Genomic DNA, 18,666 nt, shown 5'->3' on the forward strand with positions numbered 1-18,666 from the left:
AACTAAATACCTAGGAATTAAAATTATGAACAATTTAAACTGGTAAGAACCCATAGAAAATGTTATGGGGGAGGCAAACCGAAGACTATGTTTTACAGGCAGAACACTTAGAAGATGCAACAGATCTACTGAAGAGGATGCCTACTCTCCGCTTGTCCGTCCTCTTTTGTAGTACTGCAGTTCGCTCTGAGATGCTTACCAGATAGAATTAACGGAGTACATCGAGAAAGTTCAAAGAAGAGCAGCACGTTTTGTATTATTACGAAATAGAGGAGGGAGTGTCACTTACATGATACAGGATTTGGGCTGGACATCATTGAAATAAAGGCGTTTTTCGTTGAAGCGGAATCTTCTCACGAAATTTCAATCACCAGCTTTCTCCTACGAATGCGAAAATATTTTTGTACACCGTCCAGCATAGGTAGGAAAGATCATCATAATAAAATAAAGGAAATCAGAGCTCGCACGGAATGATACAGGTATTCGTTTCTTCCGTGCGCTGTTTGAGATTGGAATAAAAGGGGAATTACTTTGAAGGTGGTTCGACGGACCTTCTACCAGGCACTGAAGTCTGATTTGCAGAGTATCCATGTGGATGTAGATGCAGATCGAAAGATTAGGGCTGGAGTATATAGGATCGTTTCACTAAAGTTCAGTTTTGATAGTACAATTTGATGTGAAGTAATAAAGTGAACGAAGTTTTATAAAACACATTTAAACAACAAATTTATCAACAGCAACTGATGGCAATAATAATGTGTCATTCTACTATCTGCTTTCAAATAAGCACGTTTCCCCTGTTTGATTTAAATACCTGAACAAAACATGTAAGTGCGAGAAAAATCATTTGTTTCGGTCTAAGATCGAAGATGTTTGAATTTATTGCTATTATTCTAAATTAACTTTATGAGCTTCAACATCATTCATTATCCTTCATCGTAACTTTTTAGTTATTACTGAAGACAAAACTGCGGCTTTTCACAAAATTATCGCATTTTCGCTAGTAAAATGACTGTCGCTTCTGTTCGACTTTATAAAGAAACGTCCCAGCTTCAACCGTCTTTTTCATTTGTCAGTTCCTTCTTAGTAAAAATTGGCAAAGATTTACCCAAGTAATGATGATTGTACCCAGGAATGTATCTCTTCCTCTGAAGTAAATCAACAGCTACGAATATCTTTCTCGAGAGCTCCAAAAATAGGGAAACCGCATGCGGAAGTACCGTACTAATTGACACTGATAAAACGAATCATACTGGAATACTCTTTGTATTACTACTGAAGCACGTTTGAGTGTCAATGGACGGAGGTCACTGTCAATGGACTCTAACGGAATGCTTCCTCCGAAGTTCCTACTCCTTCACCAAATTAATTTAGTGCTGTAGAAACACTTTTACATAAAATGCAAGTGGCTAGCTCACCTCCGCTCTTGACTAAGACGGATTATTTTATTCCACGCATATTCATACACAGAATATCACATAAAACAAATTCAGATATAGAGTAATAATAATTTTCATGTAGGTTTTTTGACAGGTAAATTATTTCACTTTTTCGAATGGACCACTGTGTGTCAACACAATTAGCGTGACTTTTCATCTGTAGAAATAAGCATGAATAAATTAATAGGAATTACTGAAAATTGGAGGGTTTCTCTGAAAAACGGCATTAGTCGAAAATCGCGTAAATTGAGTTAGTGCTGCCGTTTTGAAGTATGTATATGAATGCATCTGATGATAATATTGTGTGAGGTTAGAGGGCATTAATCCCATAGAAAACGAGGGTTATAATGTAGGCGTTTCCGGAGAAACATGTCCAACATGATTCCGGGAGAAGCAGCATTAGTCATGGACAACTGCTGCTTTTATGTGAAACTGCGGCACATGATGTGGCAGAAAAATGGTAGGCTCTGAAACTAATCTTGTCAACAGACGTTGTGTTTCCCGTAAAGAAGTGCTGCCTTTCGAGGTTACATTGCTTGTGAGAGTGTGTGTACTCATGAATGCAGATGGTGAACTTGAAGGTTACGACTCTTCATTACGTAAGAAGATTAATGTAATACTAGAGAGCTGATCCATCAGAAGAGAATGGCTGTGGTTAAACCTCAAACCATGTGGGCCGTGTTGTACCGAACCGAGTAACAGGAGCTCACTCCAGGTAAGAAATAAGACGATTTGATATACGTTCATTGTGCATTTTGCATCCTATTGTTTGTGTTTACATACTGTGGGCTCTCACTGTTTTAAGAAGGTAGGACATGAAGTAGTAGAACGTATGCTTCAAACGTTTAATCCCCTGGAAGACAAAAATGATCAACACTGTCATTTGGATGGACTAGTTAATGTGCATCGCGTATTCGAAGACGTCCCCTTTCTGCAGAATCCAGTGGCAAAAGTCATTATGCTGCATATACATACAAAGTAAGGTTGGATGGATAGGAGATGCCTGTTTGTCTGAAAGGATTTATAAGCGTTCATGGCACAGCTCATGCACATGTGCGCAGATTTGAAATGTCTTTGCTAGTTCATGGCGCGTCTCCCAAATATATGCATGCCAAGCATGACAACCGGCCTAATACATACACGTCAGTAGTGACAAATCTTATCACATTCCATATCAAATCGTTTCCTGTTCGGCAGTCTCACTATCGCTACGACACAATCCCAACGTGGAATATCCACCGGCAGATATGTCAGTGAAGAGACTGCACAGAATGTTTCTAGCACAGTATCAACTGTATATCCTTCTCAAACTTTATTGGCACGTCTTCCACAATCATAACATTAAGTTCAGCTTTCCAAGGTCGCACACATGCTCGTTTTTGTGATTCGCTGCAACAAATGTTGAACAATCCAGAATTGACCCTGGAAGACAAAGAGAAATTGAGAAAAAGGAGGAGTTTCACTTGCTCGAAGCAGAAACATTCGACAACGAAAGAGTATGTTCAAATCAAAAGCCCAAACTAATGAGATGAAATGCATTAGCATTGATTATATGCAAAACCTTCCGCTGTCTTCTATTCCGGGCAGTTCTGGTACTATGTTTTTGGTGTACACTCCTAGCTGGTGACCGAGTTACTATGTTTACTTATCACGAAGCCGACGGGAATAAGGGAGCCAATGATGTTACATAAATGCTATTTACCTACGCAAAACATTTGAAGTACGATTCTGAACATCTAGTTCTAATAACTGATGGTTCACCTGGACAGAACAAAAATCATGTGTTTTTGTTGTGTTTTCTAGTGCATGCCTTGGAACTTTTTCTTAGCATAACGTAATTACTTCCAATTCAGTGACACAGCTATCTCGCTGGCCGGAGTGGCCGAGCGGTTCTAGGCGCTACGGTCTGGAACCGCGCGACTGCTACGGTCGCAGGTTCGAATCTTGCCTCGGGTATGGATGTGTGTCATGTCCTTAGGTTAGTTAGGTTTAAGTAGTTCTAAGTTCTAGGGGACTGATGACCTCAGCAGTTAAGTCCCATAGTGCTCAGAGCCATTTTTGAACAGTTATCTCCCAAATTATCAAGCATTTCCCCTCGTAGATAAACAGATTGGTTGGTTGGTTGGTTGTTTGGGGAAGGAGACCAGACAGCGTGGTCATCGGTCTCATCGGATTAAGGAAGGATGGGGAAGGAAGTCGGCCGTGCCCTTTCAGAGGAACCATCCCGGCATTTGCCTGGAGTGATTTAGGGAAATCACGGAAAACCTAAATCAAGATGGCCGGACGCGGGTTTGAACCGTCGTCCTCCCGAATGCGAGTCCAGTGTCTAACCACTGCGCCACCTCGCTCGGTAGATAAACAGAAAAGAAAACTGAATGCAACAGAGTCTCCTAACGACTAGACGGAAGTAATATCAAGATCAGGACAAAACCCATTACCATTTACTCTACAAGAAATCTATTATAATGATTTCACTTTCTGAATCGTCACAACACTGCAATTCAAATTAAAACATGGAGAACGTTCAAGACAGAGGAGAGACGTCCACTTGTAAAACTCAGGGATACATATTATGACTGTGGAGGACTAGCGACATTCGCAATAATGTTCCATTTTTACATAAAATTTAAGTAAAACCACCATACAGAACAAGGTTGCTACTACCACCAGCCTAGATGACGGACCTACAAAACTTGATGCAATATTTGAGCAAGCACGACAATACAGCATTTTATAATAGACTTTTTATGGCACATGAAGGCAACAATGAAGAAGGTGACACTGACTGTGATGACAATAACATTTGTTCTACGAATGTAAATCGCGTGTATTGCAGGTTCAGATCACGGAAATGGTATTATAGACGCCTTTTTAAGAGTGCCCGGTCTAACTGTGTCACAGAGGGTTACATGTAATAAGCACTCTAAATGTAATATCATTTCTGTATATTTCTGGTACATTGTTATACTTATGAATGCGTCATAGCAAAAAAAAAAAAAAAAGAAAAGGGTTTATGACTTCTATATATTTCAAGCATAAATGACGTACGTCCATCGTAGTTTCTGTTTTCATGTGTGAAATACAGGTTTTTATGTATTTGCAACCTCATATTATGTTTCTTGCTGTGTAAACGTATCCTTACGCAATACCAGATTCCATGTTGATATCGCTGCATTATGATGGTGGACAGTTTCGTCTCGTTTGCCAAAACCTTGTTTTTTGGACTAATGCTGTTTTTCCGAGAATCCCTTCAATTTGGAAGAAGTGCAGGTTGTTTCTCAGGAAGAAGCCAAGTGAATTTTGTCTGCTTTTCTGAATAGGTAAATTATTCGTTTATTTTTGAAAGATTTGGGGTTACATTATTCAAATTCGCTTCGACAACCCTGTGTTCACTAATCCCTGTATCCGTTTTCATGCTCGTTATCAGCTCAGGATATTTTGTTAGTAAGATATCAAGCGTGTTTTCACAAACGTTTACTATTCGTGTGAACTCGTGAAGTAACTGCTCAAAATAATTTTCAGAGAATGCATTTAACACAGCCGCGGATGGTGCTTTATGCGATTTAAACATGTATTTTCGCCAACATATCGAGGGTAAATTAAAGTCACCACCAACTATAATTCTACGAGTCGGGTACGTGTTTGAAATTAAAATTAAATTTTCTTGGAAGGTTTCAACAATTATGTTACCTGCGTTGGAAGGTCGGTGAAGGGATTCAATTATTATTTGATTCCGATTGCCAAGAATGACCTCAGCCCATAATAACTCACAGGAACTATCTGATTCAAGTTCGCCACAAGATAAACTATTTTTAACAGCAAAAAACTTGCCACTTCCAACTGTGTTGAGCGTATCCCTTCGGAACACCGTTATGTTCTTCGCAGAAATTTCGGTTGACCTAATCTCCGACTTTGGCCGGTTGTCAGTGCCTATAACGATTAGAGCTGAGGGCAAAGGCACTATGTTATCATGCTCTTCTCCTCTTCTAAGTTACACCCCATTACTACAACACCCCTCGTCTTTGAACCCCTCCCCCCCCACCTCCCCACCTCCCCCCTCAAATCACTTCCGCTCCCTTCCTATTCCCTTTCCTAATCCATGGTCCTTTTGGAAATACACCACTGGCCATTAAAATTGCTACACCACGAAGATGACGTGCTACAGACGCGAAATTTAACCAACAGGAAGAAGATGCTGTGATATGCAAATGATTAGCTTTTCATAGCATTCACACAAGGTTGCCGCCGGTGGCGACACCTACAACGTGCTGACATGAGGAAAGTTTCCAACCAATCTCTCATCACAAACAGCAGTTGACCGGCATAGCCTGGTGAAACGTTGTTGTGATGCCTCGTGTAAGGAGGAGAAATGCGTACCATCACGTTTCCGACTTTCATAAAGGTCGGATTGTAGCCTATCGCGATTGCGATTTATCGTATCGCGACATTGCTGCTCACGTTCGTTGAGATCTAATGACTGTTAGCAGAATATGGAATCGGTGGGTTCAGGAGGGTAATACGGAACGCCGTGCTGGATCCCAACGGCCTCGTATCACTAGCAGTCGAGATAAAAGGCATCTTATTTGCATGGCTGTAACGGATCGTGCAGCCACGTCTCTATCTGTGAGTCAACAGATGGGGACGTTTGCAAGACAACAATTATCTGCACGAACAGTTCTACCATGTTTGCAGCAGCATGGACTCGGAGACCATGGCTGCAGTTAACCTTGACGCTGCATCACAGACAGGAGCGGCTGCGATGGTGTACTCAACGACGAACCTGGGTGGACAAATGGCAAAACGTCATTTTTTCGGATGAATCAAGGTTCTGCTTACAGCATCGTGATGGTCCCATCCGTGTTTGGTGACATCGCGGTGAACGCACATTGGAAGCGTGTATTCGTCATCGCCATACTGGTATATCAACCGGCGTGATGGTATGGTGCCATTGGTTACACGCCTCTGTCACCTCTTGTTCGCATTGACGGCACTTTGAACAGTGGACGTTACATTTCAGATGTGTTACGACCCGTGGCTCTACCCTTCATTCGATCCCTGCGAAACCCTAAATTTCAGCAGGATAATGCACTGGCGCATGTTGCAGGTCCTGTACGGGCCTTTCCGGATACAGAAAATATTCGACTGCTGCCCTGGCCAGCACATACTCCAGATCTCTCACCAACTGGAAACGTCTGGTCAATGGTGGCCGAGCAACTGGCTCGTCGCAATACGGCAGTCACTACTCTTGATGAACTGCGGTATCGTGTTGAAGCTGCATGGGCAGCTGTACCTGTACACGCCATCCAAGCTCTGTTTGACTCAATGAACAGGCGTGGTTGTTCTGGGTACTGATTTCTCAGGATCTATGCACCCAAATTGCGTGAAAATGTAATCACAAGTCAGTTCTAGTATGATATATTTGTCCAATGAATACCCGTGTATCATCTGCATTTCTTCTTGGTGTAGCAATTTTAATGGCCAGTAGTGTAGGTCTATCAGGGAGTTTCTATGCTAACACACACATTTAGGTGGCTTAGTAATAGCTCAGTACTTTAGCGCCGAATCAGCTCATCGAATCACGTTTTGCACTTTCACTAATTCCACTAATAGCCACTTTTCATTTTACTATACTTACAACAAATTCGTGAAAAACAGTAACAGTAAATAAATTTCAAGGTTATAGTTAACAATTGTGGCAGCTATAATGGTGAACTAAATCAGTTGTAAATAATATGTTACTACCGATATTTTAACTCTATACTCTACTGAAATGCAATGTGAGAGAACGTCAGAGTGGGTGGGCAGCGCGTCCTCGGAGCTGAGAAGCAGTTGGAGTGTACGGGCGGTGGTTTTGTAGCAGGGCTGGGCCGGTTCGTGGCGCGGAACGAGGCCGCAGGTACTCACCCCATTGACTTTCAGTGGGGGCCACGCTCTGATAACCCTGCGCCCAAGCCTGCAAACCGTTCCGAAGGCCGCCTCCTGCTGCTGTTACGCTGTCACGCCGGCTGCGTCCCATACTCATGTTTTACCGTGTCCTCCATATTCTGGCGAGCGCCGTCAATTTTGTGGCGAGCTGTATAAACTACTAAACTGAAACAGGAAATCTATAAGGCGTGCGACGACTGCCGAATGTACAGACTCTCTCTGTTACTCCTTTAGAGCTACAAGACGCAGGCGGGACTGCCTATCGTGAGACTGTGGGTCACTGCTAAGTTAGGAAGGCGTGCGTTGTTGAGTGTCTGAAAACTGGAACATTGCATTTCGCAGATGCTTTAACATTAGCACACAAATACCCACGAAGTTGTGTGAAAACTTTAAAAGAAAATATGTATGCAAAGAAGTTGAAGGACTCTCTGACTATTGTGATATTAGAATTTAATGCAGAAGCCACCAGATGTTTATTCTTTGATAGTCCTACCTTTTTCTCGATCGCTAAACATTAGCTGTTGTCGCTCCATACACACTTGAATTCTCTATGTGACAGTGACACCTTTCATGCTACGTATTCGTTTACGCGTGAATAGGAACTTGTTTAACATAAAGACTCTGTAGTCACTTCTGTCTGCTGTGGTAGTGCCTCTTCCAGTGGAAACTGTGAGTTACGTCTAGAGTTGCGCTCTTACAAAAATGCTTTTCGGTAGTTTTGGTATAGTACATAAATGACGAAGTAAATGGTGGGTTTGCTGGTAGTATTTGTAGGGAAAGAAACGTAAATGAATGTGTGATACGGGAACTGAGAGCCGACGGCTTTTCTTTTTTATTTTACACGTAATTAGAACCACTCATCATTCAGTGTTAGCCCAATGTATGTTTTACATCCTTAAAAATATAAAATGGGTTGTATAAGTAATAAAAATTATTTGATAGCGTAACTTCTGCTCATTAATGTCACCACAGCAATTACTTTTGATGGAAGCATAGTCAACATGTACAAACATATAAAACTCAATACAATTATTGCTGTAATTTTGTACTCAGTGTAACGTTCTTCATCATGATCAAAAGCAAGAGTTTTCTATTATTACTAATGCGTGCGAAAGTTGTTTGTGAATAACAGAAACATGTTTTAAACAAGCTCGTCGAAGATCTGTATGTATGTTTGATACTTTCTCGTTTTGCATGTTTTTAATTCTACCTTTTTTAAAGAAATAGTGTTTTCTAGCACTACATGATAAATAAATCTGTGTTGCTTTCTTTTATTTTTTGCTACAACAATCCTCTGTTATGTGTTACAAAGCAATAATTTTTGAATAAAACCTGAATTATACATTGACCTTTTCAACTATGCTATAAATGGTTCAAATGGCTCAGAGCACTATGGGACTCAACATCTTAGGTCATAAGTCCCCTAGAACTTAGAACTACTTAAACCTAACTAACCTAAGGACATGACACACATCCATGCCCGAGGCAAGATTCGAACCTGCGACCGTAGCAGTCCCGCGGTTCCGGACTGCAGCAACTTTGCTATAAATACAGTTTATAATTACGTAACAGACAGAAGGATAGCTATGCAGAAGAAACATGATCCTTAGGTTACACAGCCACTCAATTTCTAAATGGTTCACCACTTTCAGTTTCTAGGGGAATGTAGTAAGACACCGATCGTATAGCAAACAAAGCGATCGAAATGGGATAACGCCCAGTCTATATACAACACAACTAATGTACAGATAATGTGGTTATGGTCCTAAGTAACCAAGGCTACTAGGCGAACTACTATAGGCTATATTTCCTTATGATAGTCTACGGTAACCTATGGTAGTTTTAGGACTGTAGTTATGTCTTAGCAAGCTGTCTGAGCTTCGACCTGAGTCAACCAATAGAAAAGCCTGTCTACAGTGTCATTTAGTGAGACCACCTGGTCAGTGGACAAAGGGGCACCTTGATTGTACACACTATTCTTTCACCTGCAACCATGAAGCTATGCTGATGTGTTAGTACAGGCGTTTTCCTTTGTGGTAATGAAATGAGTGTACTAAAATGACATCATTCTGAATTATTGTGAGATGGTTGCTGGCTTTCATGCATGTGCTGCGTTTGCATAATATATGTTTTTTTCTTTATTGTTGTTTCAACACCTTTACAGGATAGGTAGGCTGGCAGGGGCCAATCTATGCTGCTCTTCAGCCACAGATAACACAAACAGTATATAAAGAGGCATAGAAAAACAAAACAAACACGGTGGATAAAAAACGGTAGACAGACATATTAGAATACATGTACCTGTTCACAGGCTCATTGTCCGAATAAAAAACGTTCAGCACTTGTACATGAAACAGAGAAGACAGAAATGACACACGTCAACGATGGAGCACAAACGGTGAGACACTTAAGCACTAACACGAAGACACACACAAACACTGGCGACGATCTCTGGCGCACGAAGATTCCCTGTTCACGCACAAAGACGGGGACCTGCCAAAGGGAAAAGGTTTGGGAAGGAGGGAGAGGGAGAGGGTGTAGATGCCAGGAACAGAGGAGAAGGGAGGCTGAGGGAAGAAGGTAGGGGGTAGGGGAAGCCCGAGGGGAGAGGATGGAGGGCGGAAGAGAGGAGGGAGAGAAGAGAGAGAGGGTGTCCTGGGGGAAAAACACAGGGGGAGGAAGGGGAGGATCAACGTTGGTAGGAGGGGTAGATGGAGCGGATGAGCGCATCATCAGGGAGGGGGAGTTAGTGGTAGCCACCTTGGGCAAGAGTATGGAGTGATGGAGAGTGTGTGGGATGTGGGAGTACAGGTGTGGCATTGGACCAGGGAGGGAAAGGAGCGGAGAGACAAGCGAGTGAGGGGGTTCAAGTTTGCGGGAGGTGTAGAGGATCCGTATCCATTTGGGGGCAAGGAGGAGGTGTGTGAACGGAATTAGGTCATACAGGATCTGCATGGGGGAGGGGAGGCGGATGCGATAGGCGGCACGGAGCGTGATATATGTAGCGTAGATTATGGTATATACATTTCCTGGTGACACTCTGTAGTCATGTTTAACTTGGAAAAAGTTAGGTCTCTGTCTGGGCTTACAACTTCTTTAGATCATGTGAGAATCAATATCCAACTTTTATTCAGCCCTGAAGCTTCCGAGCTGCACGTCTCATTGCTCTTCCACTCGTCGAATAATATTTCTTGCGTTACTTTTCAGTTGTATGTGGATGGTCATGTAAAGACACATGATATTTGAAATTTTTGGATTAAATTACTGAACAGTATATTAAATATGATGATAATTCGTGGTTCTTACGAACTTATTTTTACTCCCTTCCTTCTCTGTTTAGTTTAACTCTCCACATGTTCTATACCTCTACATGTGTTCACTTAAGAATCAGGTTCTCGAATACATTACGTTTCATTCAACTACATTTAAAGCTGAGAGAGAATGAGCTGCCACATTTCATCTATTAGCCCCATATTTATATATGTAATGTTCCCGTGTGGTATTCTATGCAATCTCTTGGCTGAAGAGCAGCGAATTGTGCCGCTGCCGGCCCAGCCCTATCCCAATGGGGCAGTGGAATGAAATGACAATAAAGGGAAAAAAAGAGCTGCTCTCAGCAGCGATCACATTTTCTTTAAATAATATTTTTAGCTATTGCTAGCGAAAGTCCATACAACTACGAAGCTAAAAAACAAAGTTAGTCGGATTGCGTTTATCCACATGTAGATCAAATTTTATGTAAAGCCACAATGTTTCAGGGCATTAAAAACGGAGAACGGGGTGTGAACACACAGGTTCAAGTAAAAAGTAGTGGAAGGTTTTCAACACTGAAAAAGTTCTTCCACTGTTTCGCTCGGAAAACTATTTGTAAATCATTGCTAGCAAAAGAGCCATCAGGCTCTGAACTAAAGGGGTAGGGAAATGGGAAAGACAAGGAGGGCCACTGATATTACTATCTCAGTACATGTTTGAATGGTTCTGAGTACACTTGATGCTAATTACTATTCATGATATGCCCCGCCTGTCTTCACACTAGCCATGAACCCAAACGTCTGTCTGTATGGCAGAACAGATCCCCCCGCCACACACACACACGCAGACACACGCCATCAATATCTCCGCTGGATACTCCCCTGATCACCAGTCCCTCTATTTTAATCGAAAAGAGAAAAATTAACTGGTCTCTCGCTTTTGCAAGCATACCATCATATTTATTTATTTCATTTAATAATAGTTGCACGCCTTCTAATGTTGCTCAGGCAGAGTATTCCACAACAGCAGCACACCAGCGAATCCAATAACAGCTGCTTACAATACAATAGATTTTAACTGACAATGCTGACTGAGCCGGGTGAAATCTATCAAAGTTCGAGCAAGTAATTGCTAGTAATAGACTACGTATGGTCAAAAGTGCTTTCGTGCACTTCGAAAAATTTTTCGGTATTAAATTATTGAAACTACAGACTTCATATCATATGGTAGTCAGGGAAAATAATGGTAAACTGTATTCTTATTTGGTATGCATTTTGTTAATGTAAATTTCATTGAAGATAGTAAGTAGTTCATTAAATCGACATAAACATTTTTATTTATCGTCATCCTGATCTTCAGGATTCATTTCATATTGATTATCACGGAAATAGACATTTTTAATAGCAGTCATGCCACCCTCAAATATAGGGATATGAAGCGACAGACTGATATGCGAGAGGGATCATTACATCTTCGCGAAATGAATCGAGAGCCGTCATCAAACTCCCGGTCGTATTACTAAGCCGGATGTTTGATTTGAGGTGGTTAATTACTTTTTTTGAATTCACTGGAACATGCCAGAGTATCATGAGACGGATTGAGAGTGCTTTTGGTACTGATTTCCGCATACATTACAATGACTTTTCTTTCTTACCGTGTTTAGGAATCGATTGTTAAAGGGTCTTGTTGCATGTTAATTGCAATAATCTATTTATTTCATTGCTTTCAGTTCGCCTTGGTGGACCACAGGGTTGCTCTCTGATTAATCTCCGTGCTATTTTGATTTCACTTTCAGAATTACTGACTTCTGATGTAACAAGCAAGATATTTAATTTTTTGTAACTATTTTTAATAAGGAATTCTAACTATTCTAATCTACGGAAAAAGAGGCGACATATATGAAAACTTTACAACTGTCTTCATTCTTTCTGTTCTACACAAGACATTCACTAAAATCTCTGGAAAAAGGAGAAGATAAGCTACTTAAATCAAAGAGAAGAATATTCGGCCCTACAGAACAGAAAGAGAAAACATTAACAGGGTAATTAGTACACAGCAAAAGTTTGGTTCGTTTTCTGTTTCCTTACCTTCTCCCGTATACTCATGGGGTCAGCGTGTTGCTCGGGATTCCACCCCCCACCCCAGAAGGAATATGTGCACCCTATTATCTATCTGTGTCTAATTTTATCCCACGTGAAAGTGCCAGATCGTTGTCGAGATGTTTGCGAATCAGCCCCGTATTCACCTAATCGGATGTGGAAAACGGCGTAAAACATCATCCAGACTGGTTGGCACACCGGTCCTCATCGTTATTCCGCGGGGCGGATACGATCAGAAGCCGGCGCGCTTCCCCGAATCTGGGAAGCGGCGTGCTAACTCGCGCGGATACCAGGGCGGGTGGTATTGTTCATAGTTATGTTGCTGAATTAGTTTCATTAACGGTAACACTGTTCTTGTGGTACTAGGAACAGGCAGCTGTTTTCATCAAATCTACAAAACTGAGATTCCTTATAACGGTTGACTAGCAGAATTCCTAGGATGAAGACGCAAATGTGAGTTTACATCAAAACAAAACAATGCCAGACGCCACATACCGACACTCTTACATGAGACATAATTCTAAAGCTCACGAGGCTTTAAAAAAGTCCCTTTACTAGATCAGGATTAAAATCGCAGCCCCATGAAAAGGCAGGTAAAAAACGCCAAATTGGCCCGAGAATATGGCTATGATAAATATTTCGGCGCAACCGCACAGAATTGATAGGAGTAACAGCATCTACTGCCTACTTGTAAGGAAATATTACGCATCGACTTTCTCAATAAAAAATCGCATTTGAATTTTGGTTACTGTGAATCGTTCGTTCTAAATTGAGCAAAATTGTCTACAGCATCTGTTGGAATTGGGTGGAGTGACATCGTAGCCTTTCTAGACTGTGGTTTACCCATCCGCGATATTTCTACTCTCGTTGGTCGGGATCCCACGAATGTGATGGGAATATGGAATTTATGATTTGCTCTACTCGATGACATGAATGAAGTCAGCAACCCAGAGTGACTAGCACCCGATTGGACGTATTGTTCACTCAGCCACGCAGGTTTGTACAGCAAGGTGTCAGGAAACGGGTTGTTCGCAGCAAGATAAGAATCTACACTGACAGGGTAACGACGTTTGGAACTCCAAAGAATGTCTGCCAGCACGCCAAGCTCAGGTACTGATTCCCTGGACGCTGCAGCAAAAAGCCGGGCGGTGGCAGTGGTGGTCCGTGCAAAGACAACACTAGCCGTAGCAGTCGTACCACGGCGTCTGTTCAGACGAATGCCGATTGTGTGCTACAGTACCTCGGTGGATGTAGCCGTATGTGGAGATTCCGAGGAGAGTGAACGTTGCCAATTGCTTTCGTCATAGTCATACTGGTCAAGCACCTGACACAATGGTATAGGGTGTCTCTAATTCACACCACGATCACGTCTGGTTCACGTAGCCTGTACATGTTACATGTCTCAAGAGTTAATTTTAGTGACTGGGGCCTGTGTTCGAGGTCTCTCCAAGAAGATAACGAAAGACTGAATGCTGCCATGCTGTCCTAACTGACCTCGATAAAAAAGATGTTCGACTGCTGCTACGACTCATGAATTCCGCTACACAAAGACGAAATGATAGGCCCATACAAACACTTACACTTCCAGTTATTGATTACAGCGATTTTATCCTGCAAGGTCTTCATAAGAAACCCTCTCGGAGCCAGGAACTCGTTCTGAATGCTTGTGTTTATTATGCCTGTGATGTTCGACTCATTGATCACATTTCACCATCATGCACAGCTATCCTGGCTCCGTGCAGAGAAGCGCAGAGATTTCTGTGGTGTCACCGCCAGACACCCCCCCTGCGGGTTCGGGGGTAAGAATAGGCCCGAGGTATTCCTGCCTGTCGTAAGAGGCGACTAAAAGGAGTTTCAACCATTTCGGCCTTCCATGTGATGGTCCCCCTTGGGGTTTGACCTCCATTTTTCAAAATTCTACAGAAGTACGAGCCTTTTGGGGAAGGACACCTTACGTGGTGTACCACTGGTCCTAAGTGCACTAAGACCATGGCACTCAGCATTCCACCGGCGTTGTACCCATACCCATTATTCCTCAAATTGGGCCTAAACGCCTGATGGGTTGTCCAAGTTACGCCCATAGTGCATCTCCATCTACACCAGCGATCATGATGGACTTTCCATGGCACCAGAAATCCAGCACGGTAGCCAGCCCGTTGTGGTGGGGTCGTCATGTACCCTCTAGGTTGTAGCCCCCTGACAACACAGGGATCGTACTGCCGATACCTGAGCTGCACCCTCCCCACGTCGGCCAAGGAGTAGATGCCCGTCTCCTTGAGGCATCAGGACTCCCGGCAATGGTCATCCTGCCAGGTGGCCCTTGCTGAGGCTGGGTGGCGCCCGTGGGGAGAGCCCCTGGTCGGAGTGGGTGGTATCGGGGCGGACGTTTCGCAGATGAAACGTCAACACATATCAGGTCGCTCTGCGGCCGAGTCTTTCAAAAGAAAAGGTACCGTTTCTAGTTCTGGTTCTCCTGCCCTTTCCCCCTTGGCCACTCCATGGGAGGAGGGACAGGCCCGCCGGCTTGGGGCGAAGTACTTCCCCCGCTATTTGGTCTGTTCTCGAACCGATGGGGGGACGTTCGCCACCTCCAAGCCCATGTTCTTTGTTCAGCACATTGAGGACATCTTCGGGGAAATTGACGCTCTCAGCAAGATGCGTTCAGGGTCCGTTCTTATCAAGACCACCTCCGCCACACAGTCGGCGGCGCTCCAGGCGTGCGACCGCCTAGGGGACATCCCAGTTTCCATTGTCCCACATCTGGCACTAAATAGGACGCAGGGGGTTATTTTTCATCGTGACCTCCTGCTACAATCTGATGAGGAGCTCAGGGCCAACCAAAGACCGTCGCATCGACACCGGGGCCTTTATCCTCGCCTTCGAGGGGGACGTTCTCCCGGAGAAGGTAAAGGTGATGTGCTACCGGTGTGACGTGCGACCCTACGTCCCGCCTCCTATGCGCTGTTTTAGGTGTTTGCGCTTTGGGCACATGTCGTCACGGTGTGAGGCTGAGCCCCTTTGTGGCGATTGTGGACGTCCTCTTCGTGAGGAACATACATGCACCCCACCACCTCGGTGCGTTAATTGTCCTGGCGTCCACTCGCCTAGATCCTCAGACTGCCCCGCATATCAGAAGGAGAAGAAGATACAAGAAATCAAAACTTTGGATCGGCTCTCTTATTCTGAGGCCAGGAAGAAGTATGACCGCCTCCATCCCGTGCCATTGACCACTTCGTTTGCCTCAGTTGTGTCCACTCCTTCCGCGGTATCCTCACCCCTATCCTGTCCCCCCTCCGCCTCCTCCTCCCATCAGGGGGCTCTGCCTCCGCCTCCCAAATCCCTCCCTTCCAAATCCTCCTCCCCCGTGGCCCCCACCCCCTCTGCCCCAGGGGCCACCCTTCCTCCTCCTTCTCCCCCCACGCCACCTGAGAAGCGATCCTCTTCTCAGGCGTCCATCAGGGAAACGTTCCAGACCCCAGCTTCTGAGGTCCGGCGTTCCAAAACGGACCCCGCGCGTGAGGACCTTCTTCGGGTCCAGACTACCATCCCTGTGCCTCCTCGGCCTTCCAAGAAGGCCTCCAAGAAGAAGTCTGGATCCCCCTCTCCACCCCGGCGCGTTTCGTCTGACGCTCCATCCGTGAGTCGCTGCTCCCGGCCGTCCTCAGTTTCGCCGGGACGCTCTGCTGCCAGGCGCTCAGCTGGCCTTTCGTCGGCAAATGATGCTGCCCCTCCTACACAACCAGGGACAGCGGCCGCAGCTGGCGACGAGTCGATGGAACCGGATCCGCCTCCCGTCGGTTGTAGCGCTGTTCCCTCGCAACCTGGCCCTCCGCGGCCGTCGAGGTGACCAGCTCTCCCCCCGTCTCGTTCCCCCGACTTTTTGACTAGCGATGGCGTTGTTTCATTGGAACATAAGAGGTATTCGATCTCATCGGGAGGAATTACAACTGCTCCTCCGCCTGCACTGTCCGCTCGTCCTTGGACTCCAGGAAACCAAGTTGCGCCCGACTGACCGTATTGCCTTTACCCACTATACCTCGGAGCGGTATGACCTCACCCCTGTGGACGGTATCCCAGCTCATGGTGGGGTCATGTTGCTCGTTCGGGACGATGTCTATTACCATCCCATCCCATTGACCACCCCACTCCAAGCAATAGCTGTCCGCATTACTCTTTCTGCTTTTACTTTTTCAGTTTGTACCATCTACACTCCACCGCCATCTGCTGTTAGTCGGGCTGACATGATGCATCTGATCGTTCAGCTTCCCCCGCCGTTTTTATTGTTTGGCGACTTAAATGCCCATCATCCCCTTTGGGGCTCTCCTGCATCCTGTCCAAGAGGCTCACTCTTGGCGGATGTCTTCAACCATCTCAATCTTGTCTGCCTCAATACCGGCACCCCGACTTTCCTCTCGGACTCTACTCATACCTTCTCCCACTTGGACCTCTCGATCTGTTCTACCACTCTTGCCCGTCGGTTCGAGTGGTATGTCCTTTCTGACACCTATTCGAGCGACCACTTCCCCTGTGTCGTTCGTCTCCTGCACCACACCCCATCCCCACGTCCTTCGAGCTGGAACATACTGAAAGCTGACTGGGGACTTTACTCATCCCTGGCGACCTTTCCGGACTACGATTTTCCCAGTTGTGACAGTCAGGTCGAATACCTCACGGCTGTTATCATCAATGCTGCCGAACGTTCCATTCCTCGTACTACTTCTTCTTCACGTCGCGTTTCCGTCCCATGGTGGAACGAGGCTTGTAGGGACGCTATCCGCGCTCGACGACGTGCTTTACGCACCTTTCGCCGCCATCCTACGTTGGCGAATTGTATTGAATACAAACGACTCCGAGCGCAATGCCGTAGAGTCATCAAAGACAGCAAAAAAGCTTGTTGGGCCTCTTTCACCAGCTCCTTTAACAGTTTTACTCCCTCTTCCGTCGTTTGGGGTAGCCTGCGCCGGCTGTCGGGCATTAAGGCCCACTCCTCGGTACCTGGCCTGACCTCAGGTAATGCGGTCCTTGTTGATCCTGTGGCTGTCTCCAACGCCTTTGGCCGCTTTTTCGCGGAGGTTTCAAGCTCCGCCCATTACCATCCTGCCTTCCTTCCCAGGAAAGAGGCAGAAGAGGCTCGGCGCCCTTCCTTCCACTCGCTGAATCTGGAAACCTATAATGCCCCCTTTACTATGCGGGAACTCGAACGTGCGCTTGTACTGTCCCGGTCCTCTGCTCCGGGGCCAGATGCCATTCACGTTCAGATGCTGGCACACCTTTCTCCGGCGGGCAGAAGCTTCCTTCTTCGTACCTACAATCGCGTCTGGACCGAAGGTCAAGTCCCCATGCGTTGGCGTGACGCCGTTGTTGTTCCTATACCCAAACCCGGGAAGGATAGACACCTTCCTTCTAGTTACCGCCCCATTTCTCTTATAAGCTGTGTCTGTAAGGTGATGGAGCGCATGGTTAATGCTCGGTTAGTCTGGATTCTTGAATCTCGACGACTACTTACTAATGTCCAATGCGGCTTTCGTCGCCGCCGCTCCGCTGTTGACCACCTTGTGACCTTGTCGACATTCATCATGAACAACTTTTTACGAAGGCGCCAAACGGTAGCCGTGTTCTTCGACTTGGAGAAGGCTTATGATACTTGTTGGAGAGGAGGTATGCTCCGCACTATGCACAGGTGGGGCCTACGCGGTCGCCTGCCCCTTTTTATTGATTCCTTTTTAACGGATCGAAAGTTTAGGGTACGTGTGGGTTCCGTATTGTCCGACGTCTTCCTCCAGGAGAACGGAGTGCCTCAGGGCTCCGTCTTGAGCGTAGCCCTTTTTGCCATCGCGATCAATCCAATTATGGATTGCATTCCACCTAATGTCTCAGGCTCTCTCTTTGTCGATGACTTCGCGATCTACTGCAGTGCCCAGAGAACATGCCTCCTGGAGCGCTGCCTTCAG

This window comes from Schistocerca cancellata, chromosome 4 (assembly GCF_023864275.1).
Source record: "Schistocerca cancellata isolate TAMUIC-IGC-003103 chromosome 4, iqSchCanc2.1, whole genome shotgun sequence".
In the NCBI taxonomy this organism is placed as follows: Eukaryota; Metazoa; Arthropoda; class Insecta; order Orthoptera; family Acrididae; genus Schistocerca; species Schistocerca cancellata.